The 16,041-nt window shown below is 39.2% G+C and overlaps 1 pseudogene; it reads left to right on the forward strand.

Annotated features, from left to right (window-relative positions):
• Positions 1 to 10,798: 10,798 nt before the first annotated feature.
• Positions 10,799 to 11,820, forward strand: LOC101394651 (dystrobrevin beta pseudogene; annotated as a pseudogene).
• The last annotated feature ends 4,221 nt before the right edge of the window (positions 11,821 to 16,041 follow it).

Genomic DNA, 16,041 nt, shown 5'->3' on the forward strand with positions numbered 1-16,041 from the left:
TTTTTATGTGTATGTGGTGTGAACATTTGAGATCTACTCTCATCAGATTTCAAGTATATAGTACAGTATTGTTAGCTATCACCATGCTATATATTAGATCCCCAGAACTTATTCATCTTGTAACCGTAAGTTTGTACCCTTTGACTAACATCTCCCCATTTCCCCTACCCCCCAGCCCCCGGCAACAACCAATCTACTCTGTTTCTATGAGTTTGACTTTTTTAGATTCCACATATAAGTGATATCATGCAGTATTTGTCTTTCTCTGTCTAATCTGTTTAATTAGAATGACTAAATAACACAGGTGCAAAAAATATAATAATATTTTTTATATTTCTGTCTTCTGAAGAGCTATTTATTTTAACTCTTCTTTAAACTTTACTGGACATTTAAATTTTGTAAGCTATATTACTATGTACTCTTAAGATATATAAATGAAAGACTAAAAGAAAAATGTAAATACTATAGGACTAACTAAACATATAAATTGCCTATAGTTAATTAAAAAATGATATTCACATGTTTCTTTTTGTCCTAGGATATTTTTACTCTTTCCATTTCCTTTTCCGTTAATACTTCTCTGAACTGATGGCAGTCTCTAGGACAGCCTTCTTTTCTTTTATATAGTGGCAAAACTGAACACAGTCAAACATAAAATTCACTTTGAGTTGTGGCTCTGCTCTTCTCAAGCACACTTTACACTGATTCTTGGTGTTAGTCCAGTGTGATTGTAGCAAGTTAAATGTCCTTGCAACATAAGTGTTTGATCAAGGAATACTTAGGATTTTACTTACTAGATTTGTAGGAACTGGTTGCCAGCTCTCCAAAAACTTCTGTCCACTTTGTTATCTACAGGCTTCTTTCGGTAGACCAGTTGTTCATCAATCAGGTCTTTTTGCATCTATAAACTCATTATAATTATCATCCATGTTTAAAATGTCCATCACTTTTAAACTCTTCAAAGCACCTTAGATGTCATCATACATTATACTTCTCTTTCTCAGGTCACAAAGGTAATTTGTACTTGAGAAACTGAAGTGGGATTCCAAATAAGTTAGTTTTAATAAAAAAAATTGAGGAAGTCCTTTTCTAGTCAGTTTTCTTGTTCTGGTGACATTTTTTGAGTTTTGAAGCAGTTTATTTCTCAAAAATTAGTCATATTTTTGCTGCATAGTATTTCTTGCAACCTAAACATAACATAAAACAACTGAAGTGTAATTAGTGCAACCTTTTCTAGGCTCCTTATGGTCTCTTTTAAAATCATCAAACAGTTTTGGAAACATATCAATTTCTCTTTTAATGTAATCCTTTCCCCCATTTCCATCCTCAACATATTTCCAAATTAGAGAAGTCATTCTTCTTGTCTCACTCTTTGACAATATGATTTCACAGCAAGCCAGCATTTAAAAATCTTTCCTATGACAGCAACAATGATATCCATCTTGTAGGCATATGTGTAAGGAACCTATGTCCTTTCATTATATAAAGTTGAATATCTCAGTAAGTGCTTCTACACATTTTGAGGAAACTGAAAAGTGACCAAAAACTTTTATTGTGAATGTTTCAATATCACATTTAAGTATATCATACCCCTTTTTTTATCAGTGTTGTGTACAAGGTCCTCAGCACATTTAGTTGGTAAAATCTTTTTCATTATCTTTAGGAAGACGTTTACAGACTGAATGGAACTTTCCAAAATTTATATTTGTATTGCCTATGAAATATGAAGATATATGAGCAAAGTCTATTTCGTATTTGGACAAGATTGCGACTATCTTTTGTTTTATGTTTTCTGAAGTTTTACTGAAATCTCCAGAGAAATCAAGAAGATGTTTTGAAACTCCATGTTTCAAATAAAGCACCTAAGAGCTAGGAGGAATATTATTTTGTTGTTATTTGAGGCATCACTTGATATACTGTAGAAAGTATGAACATTGGTAAGATCTGACAGAATCAGCTCAACACATTTGTTATCAAAATTTCTCTTTTTGTTCACCCACAGGACATTCTAAGGTTATTTACAACCTCAGAAATTAACTTGATTCAGTTTCATAGAGTGATCAAGGGAATGATACAATAATGTGTATTCTTTCCTGTGGTATGCCCAAGCTAATTCAGGAGCTCCTATTTTTGGCTGAGCATTGGTTTCTTTTTGGGAGACAAAAAAAGCTTTTGGTTGCCTTAGTAGTATTTGCTTGTCTCATCCCAACTTGTGAAATCCATTCCCCATATCATCTTGCACTTTCCCTCCTCTACCACGCCAATTCCCAAATTCTTTTCTGTACATTGTGCAGTTATGTTTTGGGCATTTGGCTTCCTAATCTAATTGCTTGTGCCCTTCCACCTATCATTAAATAACACAGTCATTTAGACTTTTTTATGATGTTGTGGTCATGCTGAAGTTGGTGTTGTAATCATTCCCGATTTCATTTTCTGAACTCAGAAAATATGGTCACTCAGGTTATTGTGAAAAATGATAACATTTCATAATCTTAAAAGTTAAAATAGCACTACCTTAATACAAAGCACAGCAGTTAATACACAGGCAAAGTCAAAGACAGACTACCACTCACACTCAAAATGGCAACGCACTGAAGTTACACACTTTAATTGCATCCATTGCTGTGAATCCCAAATCATGGTTGCCAACATCAGTAATCAAGGGGAAAGGAGGGAAGAAAAAACTGACAGTGACCGCAAAAGGTAGATAATCTATGCCATATTCATTTGACACCGAAAAAGAGTGTTGTTTCCAGCTCCCAGTTTTTGAGCCACCATGTGCATTTTGTACTTTTTCCCCATCCTTCGTCTTTCATCCCTGAAAACCGGAAGTTTTTACATTCTAGGAAGGGGCTTCCTAGGACGTAAGACTTTTAGTGCTAAATCTTGGACAGTCCTGAGTAGACTGGGACAATCAATCATCTACTTAAAGATCCAGAGACAGATACAGCAGCCATCAGCCATATCTACACACCAAAACCATTTGAATGAGCTGATCAGTAAGTAACTACCAGGTTTTTGAACAAAGCAGACATTTAATAAGAGTGGTTGAAATGTATGCATACAAACTGAGTAATCATCTTTGAAGAATATACAATCTTTGTGGGGGCCTGATTCACTCATGGTAGGAACTAACCTGCATTTTGCTGGTATGTACAATAGGATTTTCTCATAGATATCAGTAGAACTTAATGTGTTTGAAAAGTTGTCTCAATGATGAATTGTGAAGATTGGGGTTTCTATGCTATTATACGTGTAAACTCCAGGAAGCTCAATACATGTCAATGGAACATCTTTACTATAAGTTAGGTGTCCATCTCTCAAACCATAGGAACCAAATATAGTTAGCCTGTTTGCCATTTACACAAGTTTAATAAAGCCTCTGAGTGGACCAACTCTTCTACTATTTTGCGTAATCACAGACTATTATACATACCTACACATTTGGAAAACAGCTTCATAGGTAGGATTTCCCCACAGGCTTAGAGGTTCTACTTAGGCCTTTTTACAGATCTATAAATGAGAAGCTAATGAGCTAGAAAACTTGGCTCTTAGACACTTAGGCAGTTTGAATTTTTAATGCTTACTCAGAGCTCTTCTTTGGGGGATCCTGCTGAACTAGGAGAACTTCAGAGCACCAAGTAATGAATGCTCTTATCTTCTTGCAATATATAGCTTGAACAAAGTGTTCCTTAACCAAGACCAGGGTAAAAGGCTATCACCTTTACTCTAAAAGACATTTGGGTATCTAGTTTCAAGTAGAAATTCAGACAATTTTACAGAATCCAGAATCCCAAGCTTCTGGTGTGAAAAGAGCCCAAGCACTGAACATAAGCAGGTAAGTTCACTATTTCATTTCCTTTCTTCCATGTACTCCAAATAAGAAATACAATAATGAAAACTATATATTTAAGGTATAGCTATTTTTAAAATCCATGAAGCAGGTTCGTTGGGCAAAATGCCTCTTTTTCAACTATTTGTTAAAGAATTATTTTACTTTATAAGAAAAATGGAAGAATAACTAAAAGTCAGGGAAGGTAGAAGTTAATCTCATCCCGGCTACTCTGTCTCTAACCCTTTAGTGTGTCAGTGGCCTCTTTCCACGTAAAAGGTCCGTCTTTCACCAGGCCGGTGAAACAAAGTCTCAAGAATCAACGTCTCTTATGTGAATTTCCCCTTCCAATCAGGGATAACCGCTCAGTAATCTATTTTAAAGAGTTCCTCAGAAATATGTTTCCTTTCTATGCTTATAGTGCTGAAGATATTGCCTAGGAGACTTGGTATAGATTATGTAAATAGATATATCATGATGATAATATAGAAAATACTAATTAAAATTAAAACTTGGATAAGAAAAGATATTACATAAGTAAATATTATATTGCAATTTTATCTAATATTTCTAAACGTTGACCTTAAATAGACTAGTTGTTTATAATAAATATGATGATTAAAGGCTTGGCTTTCAAATATTTAGAAAATCTCCAAAATAATGGAAAACAATAATATCCAATATTTATTGAATCTTTAATATGGGCCAATTACTGTTCCAAAGTTCATTATGTGTATTGACTCATTTATTCATCTTACCAATCTTTTTAAATAACTACCATTAATATCCCCATTTATAGATGAGAAAACTGAAAAACACAGAGGTTCAAGTAGCTTGACCCAAGCCATAAAATTAGTAAGTAGATGAATCAGTATTAAACCTTGATATTCTACCATCATGCAGTACTAAGTCATTCCCAGTGGGTAATAACTGTAAATATTTATTTTCCTTAAAAGAACATTTAACTTCAGTGGCATTTCAATGTGGTTTGCTAAACAGCTGGTTTGGCAATAGGCTGTCTTAGCCAATATAGAGAAGACATTAAAATCATTTAAACCCCACAAGTTTAAACAGACTGATCTTCAATACATTCATGCATGCCCCAGTGAATTACTTCCTTCTTCATTCAGCTATCTTGGGGTCAAGAGCCTCTTTAACTTTTATAAGGCATCTGGCAAAGAAGCTCCAGCTTTAGGGCCTAATTATCTAGCAGAGAGTTATTGGCCAGCCAGTGCTTCTCTAGAATTTCTAGAAGTACATGTGCTATGTGGAATCACAGGAGGAAAGCTGGATCAGAGATTTTTCAGTTAGGTATGTAACTGTACCTTATTTCATCTTGCAGCTCTCTAACAATATTCAGAATGCAAGAGGAGTCTAACCATTCCCCACAACCTCCTTGAAGCCATGGCTGGGATCATTCTTTGACTCTTTGTTTCATATGTGAGGAATTAGAAGCAAAAAGAGACACGGTTTCTCTGACCACTTTCAAACTCTCCAGTCACAGCATGAAAATTTGCTCAGCTAATTATTAATATATACTTTGATTATGCAGTACACTAGTCCCTCCAGGTTCTAGATGTCTTAATGTTAGATACCAAGAGTCAAGAATTCAATGAGTGAGGAACAGAGGCAAAATGGAGACCTCAGGCCTCCATGTTAGGGGTCAGTGCTGCCAGCTCTAGCTCATTGTTTCCTTAAGGGAAGGAAGGCACAAAAGCCAAAATTCTGAATTGCTGTTTACAATCTCCCAACTTTTTAATGTTGCCAAGTACACGTCTATGCCAGCCAAAATCAAATGTATGAATGTGGCCAACAAGTCTCAAGTTCGAATGCTCTCATAATGACTGAAATTTGCTATCATTTTTGGTCTATTTTTTAAATGGGTGCATTTACCAGAGCCTTTGTACCTCAATATTTTTGCATCACATGGAGGAAAAATACTGGTAGAATATAGACCAGAACTCACAACCATCTGTCTTCTTTGCCATTCCCTGAGCATATTGACTTTAGGAGTTATGTGATCCTGGGGAAAGTATATTATAATAATCTAGTTTACAAAGGAGGCAAATGAGAAGTTCTCCCCAAGAGAACTCCCAGATCTATATTGGGAGTTTTAGAAATTTACGTAAATACAGTTCTTGAGAGTCAGGGAATTATGAGATAATTTCAGTTCTATAGCCAGTTTGCTTAGTGACCTAATCTCTCTGTGTCTTTTAGCCATTAAAATAGCATTAATATATGCCCTAAGTCACGTCTCTCAAATGTTGTGAAGAACCCTCCGGAAAAGGCTCACTTCACCATTTAGTGAAGTCCACAGTGCAATGCTGTGATTTAAATGGTCAACACACAGCTGATGATGTAACAGCCAAGGGTGAGATTCATGAGGCAAGAAGCAGCCTGTCCGCTAGGTCTGGTATTACTTGGAAGTGCTGTAGTCCATCTCCACAATGTGAGAGAGATCTAGCAAGATTGGACAGATCCTGGAGAAGAGCCACAAAAATGATTAAAGGGTTGAAAAAATAGAACTAAGAGGAGAGATCAAAGGAGCCGGGAAGAACAGTCCAGAAACAAGAAAACCCTTTAGTAACTTAGCAGCTGTCTTCCAGACTGACTTTAAAGGCGCTCCTGACCAGCTATTTTCCATCCATCACCAGAGACCATAACTGAAGTAAGCAAATTTAAAGTGCCTTAGAAATTTCAAATAAGCAAATAGAGGACCTTTCCAAGAAGCAAGAGTAGCTGACAACAGTTGTTGTTACCAGTGTATTTCCTTCTGAAGAGCTTTTTAAAGCAGTTATCTCTTCTAGATGGATTGTATTTCATTTCATTTCTTTCTAAGTCTGGATTTTAGACTAAATTAGCAGGTCTGATTTTTTGCAAGGGTCATAGACCACTTAGAGAATCTTATGAAAGCTACAGATCACCTCAGAATTATGCATATGTTCACACAGATCCTGAAGCTCTTTAAGAACCCCTGGATAGGATGACACCTGAGATTCCTTCCAGCTGTCTTCAGCAGGGTGCTCTGAGATGCTTGTGAGCAATGTGCTCTCTGTGTCCTGAGTATCACACTATTTTCTCTGACTTCTGGCATCAGGCTGGAATCCCTAAGCTGTCATTCTTCCTGCTCCACATCTTATCTAGACAACAGAAGTCCACAGCTGAAATGGAGCATACTACTTGAGCAGGAAACAGGTGGGCAAAAGTAAACTCTTGTTAAAGCAAATATAGATCTTTACTGTTTCAGCAAACAGCTTCCCCAGCTCTCTGATGTTCCAAGCCTCAAGGCCCACTCTTGGGAAAGCAGGGAACCATGGCCACACCCACACTCCATGTGCCCTTCACCAGAAATCAGCCAGAGCTGTCACCCTGAACAAACACTTCAGCACTAGGGAGAAGGCCATTAGGCCTTCCTAAACCAGCTGAGCCAAGCACATTAAGGTTGACCTGGCTAAAGTGGTTTTTCAGTTATGATTTAGCTTGAGACCAATTTGCCTTAATGATTGTGTATGGAGCATTAAGTCTGAGAACAAGTGAAACTATCAGACTTTCTGCTTAAATTTTATGCCTCCTCTAATGCTACCTAAGATCCCCCAAGCTGGTGTTCCCAAGCACCCATTATAATCATCACCTTAAAAAAACCAACGGCAAATTTTAACTTCTCCATCTTCAGAATATCTCCATCAACTATTACGCATAAACTAGTTCAGGTTTGAATGACATTTTACAAGGCATTTATAATGCCTTTAGAGAGGCAATATAGTATTGCAGCAAAGAGCCTACACTCAGGAATCAGGCTGCATACTTTCAAGTCCCATTGGTATTACTTACTCGCTGTGTGACTTTAAACAAATTGCTTGAACTCTCTGTACCTCAGTTTCCTTATACATAAGATAGAGAAAGTACTAATTCTCATTTCATAGAGTTGTAAATATTAAATGAGGTAAAGTGCATGAAGTTCTTAAAAACGTACCTGACACATACTAAGTGCTCTCTGTAGTAGCATTAGCTATTAATATTTTCTCACACATTATCTCATTTGATCCCCATAACTGCACTGGTTGAGATGGAGGACAGAGTTAACTTCACACATATTGGAAAGGGGTTAAGTGACTGGCCAAGGTCACGCACAGAGTGTTAGAGCTGAATGGTGCTAGTTCCCTTATGACTGTGGTTCATAAACTTTGTTGGGTCATAGACCTTCTGTGAATTTTGTAAAAGTTGTGCAGCATTTCCTCTCTCTCCCACAAAAAATGTATGTCTAAAAACCACCCAAATTTTTGCCTATAATATTGGGGGCTCAAAGACAACATAAAACCCATCTATGAACCTTCTGTGGATCCAAATTTCAGAATTGCCTGTTCTTTCCCAAGAAAATCATTCTTTTTATGTTGTTTCCTTCAAATTTCAAAACTCCTTTCTGTCAAGTATTCTCAGACAATAGGACAGCTGGAGTACTTGAAATGCAGCTTGAATTATGGATCCCCTGACTCTCTCGCTTCTACATTTACGTCAACAAGTTCATTCTTTCTACGTTTGGATCATTAATACCCATGACCTCAGTCTCTAGGTCATTTCCCATTTATTTCCTGATAGCCTTCTGCTTCTATAAACAAAAGTGAAGGTAATGACCCCTAGTTGCATTTCCACTCCACCGCCTCTTAGCCTACACCAAAATTAGATAAAACTGGCCTGACCAAAAATAGTAGGAATTCAAGCAACCATCAACTTTGAGGCTTATCAGTCCATCTTCTTTTTTTATTTATTTACTGGAAAATTAGAGGCTATATTACATATGAACTCATTTTACACAAATCTTTAGTATTTTTTTTGTTCCCTTATAATGCATCTCTAAAGGCCACCATTTTGCTTCCTAAAATATCTATGGGGCAAGTCAGTCAGTATCACCATTAAGTTTAGATTATTTCTCTGCTGTTTCTTCAGATGTCTATGGGAGTAGAGGGTGGGGGTAAATTCACCAGGAATTTGACAAGATAATCTTACTTATCTTAGTTACTCACGTTAATGAGTCATATTCTTGGAAGACAGGCAGTTATGTGCATTTGCACAGCTGATGTCAGCTGAATTTTATGCAATCCCACAGAAATAGCAAAAGTATAATTCTGGAGTAATTGGCACTCGCCCATAGATGACCCATAGTAACAATTCTTTAAAAACAAAAGTACAATTACACACTAAGCCAGAGCAGCATAAGCTTTGCCTGAAAATCCAAACTTCCTAGGAGGAAGAAGTAGGTTATCAAACTATGGGAATAAATTTGGTGTCAACACAGTCTGTTAACTTTTCAGTCTCAATTAAGACAGTTTTCATTTTGGTAACATTATCTTGGAATTCTAAAAACTAGAGTAGACAATATCTCCTGATTCATCTATTCTAAAAAAAGATTATACTTCATAAGCTAAAATAATGCCAACCTTTTTATGAATTTAGGAGCCACGGAGTAATAGCTCCATGAAGAATAAAAAGAATTTTTCAAACTATTGTAAAATAAATAAGTATATCATTAGCTTCACTGTCATGCAAAAAAGAAAATATAAATAGACCTTTTGAATGATGCAACGTGTCTCAAGAAAGAATAGAAAAGAAATTAACCGATAAGGAGAACACATCCTCCAGCGGTGCCCAATTCCCTTTTGACTTGTTTCTTTTCTCCATGAATTACTTTGAAAAGGAAAAACAGGTCTGCACTGAAGGCAGCAGATAGCATGGAGCTCATCCAGAAGCATAAACACTTCCCAGTCACTTCCAGAAGTCCTACAATATGTGACAATCCCCCCAAGGGTTACCATGTGGCCAATCATTGTTTCAACAGAGTTACTGAGCACCTACCAAGGGTCACACGTTGTCCCAGGCAGAAGATATACAAAGATACATCCAGCATCTCTCCAGCCCTCATGGAGACATAAACAATCACAGGAAGTATAATAAGTGCTGTAAAACACATACCAGCTGCTAGGGCAGTCATTGCCTAACACCATAACACATACGAAGCCAGCAAAGACCACAATGCTTATGCCAGACAGAACCCCCAGTCTACGGGCGACCCCAGCCTGTATCTTCAAACTCAGTTGTATGGGTGGTCTTCCAGATCCTTTTGAGGATATGGATCTAAGCGTCAGTCTAAGAAGTCAGTACCATTCTCAAGCCAGGGCATAAAATAATGGACCCAGAGAACCTTGAAATTAAATCCAGCACTACCCTTATAACCTTGTGAATGAGTAAATGTGGTTTGCATTTACAGAGCACGTTGTATTTTTCAAAAGGCTTTTAGAAATTTTGATTCATATGCCATTTGTGATGTTTAGAAAAAAGACTTTATTTTTCTCATTTCATTATATATTTATTATCTGCAATATATCACTTATATAACAGCTTTATATATCTTATAATTACTTAGATTATGCATTAACATATATCAAATATAATACAAATATATAAAGTACACATTTATTATACATAAACAATAATGCATTGTAAATCAATACCACATGTTTGCATTTTAATTGTTTAATATTTGCCTATCCCATTAGAATTAAACTCCCTGAGGGTTTGTCTGTTTTATACATTGTTACACGCCCATGCTTAATGAGAACTGGACTAAGCACACAGTTGGCATTCATTACATATATGTTGAATAAGTGTTTAATGAAAATAGTTTAGAAAACAAGAGTTAAATTACATATGCATAGTGAACCAGTTAGTATATATGTGGAAGACTCAAGGTAAAATAAAAGCGTCCTGGCTCCTTCAAGCTTCTATCAGCTTTCTTCTCCATCACAAGAACCTAATGAGGAAATAGCAGGAAAGATGGTTTTTGCTTCCTTCCCACTGTCTGCCATACTCTCTTTTCCCCGGTGCCTTGTCTGGCTACCTCTCATGCATAGGCTTGCCCATGTTGAGAATGTCTTCCACCCCGTGGAGTGCTCGTATTGCCGGTGTGAGAGTATGATGGGTTTCCGGCACCGGTGCCAGCAGTGCCACAACTACCAGCTCTGCCAGAATTGCTTTTGGCGTGGCCATGCCAGTGGCCCGCAAAGCAACCAACACCAGATGAAGGAGCATTCCTCTTGGAAATCCCCTGCAAAGAAGCTGAGCCATGCCATTAGTAAATCTTTGGGGTGCGTATCCACCAGAGAACCCCCGCATCCTGTTTTTCCTGATCAACCAGAGAAACCACTTGACCTTGCAAATATAGTTCCTCCTCGCCCTCTGACCAATATGAATGACACCATGGTGAGCCACATGTCCTCCGGGGTGCCCACTCCCACCAAGAGTGTCCCGGGCAGTCCTAGCGGACTGGATGAGGAACACCGGCTTATAGCTCGCTATGCTGCCCGGCTGGCTGCAGAGGCGGGAAACATGAACCGACCTCCCACTGACTTGAGCTTTAACTTTGATGCCAACAAACAGCAAAGACAGCTTATTGCAGAACTGGAAAACAAAAACAGAGAGATCCTGCAAGAGATTCAGCGTCTCCATCGGAGCATGAGCAGGCCTCCCAGCCCACCCCTGAGAAGGCCCAGCAGAACCCCACATTGCCGGCGGAGCTGCGGCTGCTGAGGCAAGGGCAAGACGAGCTGGAGCAGAGAAGGTCAGCGCTGCAGGAGAGCAGGCGGGAGCTGATGGTTCAGCTGCAAGGGCTAGTGAAGCTACTGAAGGCCCAGGCCACAGGGTCGCCACATACATCGCCCACTCACGGAGGCGGCCGCTCGATGCCCATGCCCATCCGCTCAGCATCTGCAGGCTCCGCGCCCACCCACTGTCCACAGGACCCACTCAGCGGAGTCGGGGGAGACATGCAGGAGGCCTTTGCGCAAGGTACGAGGAGAAACCTCCGCAATGACCTGCTGGTGGCCGCTGACTCCATCACCAACACCATGTCATCCCTGGTGAAGGAGCTCCACTCAGCAGAGGAAGGTGCAGAGGGAGAAGAAGAGAAGACGCAGACTGGGAAGGACAGAGGTTAGCGGAGGAGCCGGGACAGAGAGGAAGCGCGGCACAGGGGACGAGGAGCGACAGAGAGGAAGCGCGGCACAGGGGACGAGGAGCGAGCTGGCATCGACGTGAGGAAGGCGAGCTCCTCCCCTAGAGGCGCATTCCTGTTCATCTTTCCGCTGCACACCTGGGCCAGGCTTGCAGGCTGCCAGCCGTCACCACGCGCAGGGAGAGGGGAGCCCAAGCCGGTGGGGAGTGGGAGGGCCCTCCCGATGCTGCTGTTGGTGGGCCTCCCCCTCACACAGTCCTGCATGAACTAGCATCTTCATCACTCCCCTGGTGGCATGGTCTCATCTCTGCAACAGGAATTTACCGGGAAGTTGAAAAGAGAAAAGAAACAGCAGGAGTCTCCTGAGTGTGTGACCCGATGGAGTTCTTGCTGGTGTCTTGCCAGCACATGGGGTGCTCCCCAGGGTGGGGGCACAAGTTTCCCTGCCTTTGACCTTTAAAAACCAACAGGTTCTCTTCTCTCGTGCAAAAAAAAAAAAAAAAAAAGATCCACCACGAGTGGATCCACTGATGGCAAAGGTCCTGTGGATACCGCTTTGGGAAATAGCACCAACGGAGGGCTTGGTTTTACCATCTGATAAAGCCAGGCTTGTGACTCGCATGCTGCCTCCCTCTCCTTTGCTGTCATGAACTGGCAGGATACGCCTTTGGTTAAATCTTATCTTCGTTTTTTAAATATGACTTTTTTTTTTTTAAAGCTTTCCGCTCGACTTTGGAATACTCTGGTTAAAACATCAGAAATAGAGTTCGACAAAAATATCTAATACCCTCTGCAGTAACATTGGCATTGTTTTAATAAAAGAACTTCCCTTTATTCTGACAACATAGAATGGGTCACAATGTTTTTTTTAAATGTGGGCTATGGAATCAAAGCAGGTGCCAAAATCAGCTGTAAACAGAATTATTCAGGGCTTTACTTGTGTGTAAGAAAAATAGGGAAGATTCTCCTTCCCCAGGATATCATTTCCATGGTCCATGCTATGCTATGCTGCTTGACATGCTCTTATTAATGAAGCCTTGGGTTTAGGCACCGAAGATGCTGCTAATATACTTATGGTCTTTTGTGAGGACATTACAATAAAGCATCATAAGCAAAAGAAACTTTGGGTCAAATTAAAACATCATAAAAGCTAACAGTCATGCAGCAGTACTGTCAAAGAATGAGGTACAAAACAGGGTCATGTAGGAGGAGGAGGAACAATTACAAATGGTCCCTCTCCTGTTCTAGTCCCAGTCCCACTGTCCTGGCTTAAGCTTTTATCATCTTTTATCTCGATTATTAATTAGCTCCCTGGCTCTAGTCTCTTCAAATTTCCAAACTTCCGATACATCCTTCGACCGCCAACAGAGTGATAAATGTAAAACGTAAATCTGATCGTGTCATTCTCATACTGAAAATCCATCTGTAGTTCTCCGCCCCTAAAGCCAAAGTTCAAACTCCTGAGCACGTAAATGAAATGGCCAATTTCTTGGCTACTTTTCAAGTCACATCTCCTACTCGCCCACAACTACCCAGGTATTTTGTTAACCATTTCCAAGTAAAGAGGATGGTCTTCCACTAAAATCCTTATTAGGCTTTTCAGGTTTTTACAGCTCAGCTGACCATATTAATAACTAAAAATTTCTGATCCCTTACAAAATTCCACACTTTGACCTAAGTGCTTTAAATAGCTACATTATCTCATTTAACTCTCCCCAAACCCATACATGCATCCTTGTAACATACCTGTATACCGTGTGTGTGTGTGTGTGTGTGTGTGTGTGTGTGAGGAAACTGAAGCTTTCAGTGGTTAAGTAACTTGTCCAAGTTGGTGGTAAGTGGTAAAGCTAAACCTCAAACTCAGATCTCTTGAGCCCAAAATGTAGGCTGTTAACAACCATGACACAATGATGGCTATACATAAAAAAAATATTAAACATGTAAACTCAAACTCAATATAGCTGCACTCTAGGTTCTGGAAAGGAAGTACAATTCAAACTCACCACTGCCCTCGTAGTTCTCAAAGTTTGGCTGAAAGAAGAAGTATTTTGGAAATGTGATGTTCATGACGTAAGGGGTAATATCTTTTTAATACACTACAGTATATCAAGTGCTGAGACCAGTTAATGGTTCATTGTAGATAATAAATATTTCTGGAGTGAATAAGTGGAAGATCAATTCTCTGAAAAATCTGCAGTCTACCCTTTCCTCTAGATTCTTAAAATATACCAAGCTAAGCAACACTGGGAGAGCACTAGGTACCAAGTAGCATATTAGATCCTCTGAGAATCGCTAATATAGAATTATGCTGTGGGGTGACGCCATTGGTCTGCAGAGAGACACTAAAGAGTTAGTGAAGACACTCTACTGCGTTTCACTGTGCTTTTTCTTTTTAGAATTCTTGGGAGCAATGGCTTCCTGAAGTAATTTTTCTTTGCCTGAGAAATTGTTGTGCGTTAATTTTGGATCTGTAAATGATGGCACCACTGTCTTTTTCTTTTTGCATTGTCTGCCCAAAGGCTTGGAGTCAAATCGTGGATCTACTCTAAGCAAAAGTATTGAAGTTCATGGTGCATCATTTCTGTGGTGGCCTAAATCTTGACTTTAAAATTTTATTACTGTCTCTTTGTTTTCGATTTGCCTAATTTTTCTCAAATATATTCTTGTGCCATGTATTTATTATTCAACAAATCTTGAATAAGACTACATAACGTGCCTGAAGCACTCTTGTAAAGCTTTTTGTTGTTGTTGTTCATTCATTCAACACGTAATTGTAGATTCCATATTCTGTACCAAGGACTGTTCTAGGTTTTGGGAATAATACAGAAGTGAACAGTAACAACAAAAAACTGAACTATAAAAGCCCTGTGAGGATTATATCCTAGTTGGGGAGGAAGACAACAAATAAGGTAAGTAATTACAATACTAAGTATGCTAGCTAGTAATAATTGTGAAGCAGAAAAGTTATACTAAAAGAGAAGCTAGGGTGCTGGAGGGGCTGCAAGGGTGAGGAGCAGGGATATTACAAAGGGAAGGACTCATCAGGAAAGTAAGATTTGAGTAAAGATTTGAAGCGGGTGAGACAGTGATCCATGAGGATTTCTGGTGAATGAAAATTCAGAGAGCTAATGGAAGCCAGAGTGTGCAGAGCCATCAAGATGATTTTAAGAATGTTGGCTTCTACTCTGAGGGGGATGGAAAGCCACTGAAAATTTTTGAGCAGAAAACTAATGTGATTTTTTTTTTTTTTGAGGAAGCATAGCCCTGAGCTAACGTCTGTTGCCAATCCTCCTCTTTTTTTGCTGAGGAAGATTGGCCCTGGGCTAACATCTGTGCCCATCTGCCTCTACTTTATCTGGGACGCAGCCACAGCATGGCTTGATGAGCGGTGTGTAGGTCTGCGCCCGGGATCCGAAGCTGTGAACACCTGAACACCGCTGCCAGAGCAGTGGGCGTGAACTTAACTGCCACACAACCAGGCCAGCCCCAAACTCTTGTTTTAACAGGATCACTTTGGCTTCTCTGTTGAAATAGACCTTAGGACATAAGGATGCCAGCAAGTGACCCATTAAGAGTTAATTGTGTAATCCAGGCAGAAGAACGTAGTGGCTTACACTAGGAAGGTAGCAGTGGAAGTGAAATCACCAAATTTTGGACACATTTTCAAAGTACAGCCTACGTTATTTTCTGATGGATTGATTGTCGGCCATCAGATAAAGAGAGGAATCAAGAATGATGTTAAGGTTTTCGGTGTGAAAACTGGAAAAATGGAATTGCCATTAACTGTAAAAGAAGCAGATTGTGGGGCTTTAGAGATAATAGGAGTTCGATTTTGCTCATATTAAGCTTGAACATTTGCTATGTATCCAAGTGAAGATGTCAAAGGCAATTAAATATACTTCAGAGAAGAGGTCTAGGATGGATATATTTATTATAATTATTATTAAAAACTCTGAGAAATTACCAAGCAAGTAAGCATAGATAGAAAAGAGAAGAGGTCCATGGACTTGAAGCATTGAGGACCCAGGGAGTAGTAGGTACTGAAAAAGTGTATGTTGAATGATGGATAAATGAATGAATGAATGAATGGGGTCAAGAAAGATCGAAATTGAAAAGCAGATCATTTGGTTCATTAAGATAGAGATTTATTGTTATCTTTGATAAGTGTCGTTTTAGTAAAGACATAGGAGCAAAATCTCAACTG

Source organism: Ceratotherium simum, chromosome 23 (genome assembly GCF_057802395.1).
Source record: "Ceratotherium simum simum isolate JZ-2026a chromosome 23, ASM5780239v1, whole genome shotgun sequence".
Lineage (NCBI taxonomy): Eukaryota > Metazoa > Chordata > Mammalia > Perissodactyla > Rhinocerotidae > Ceratotherium > Ceratotherium simum.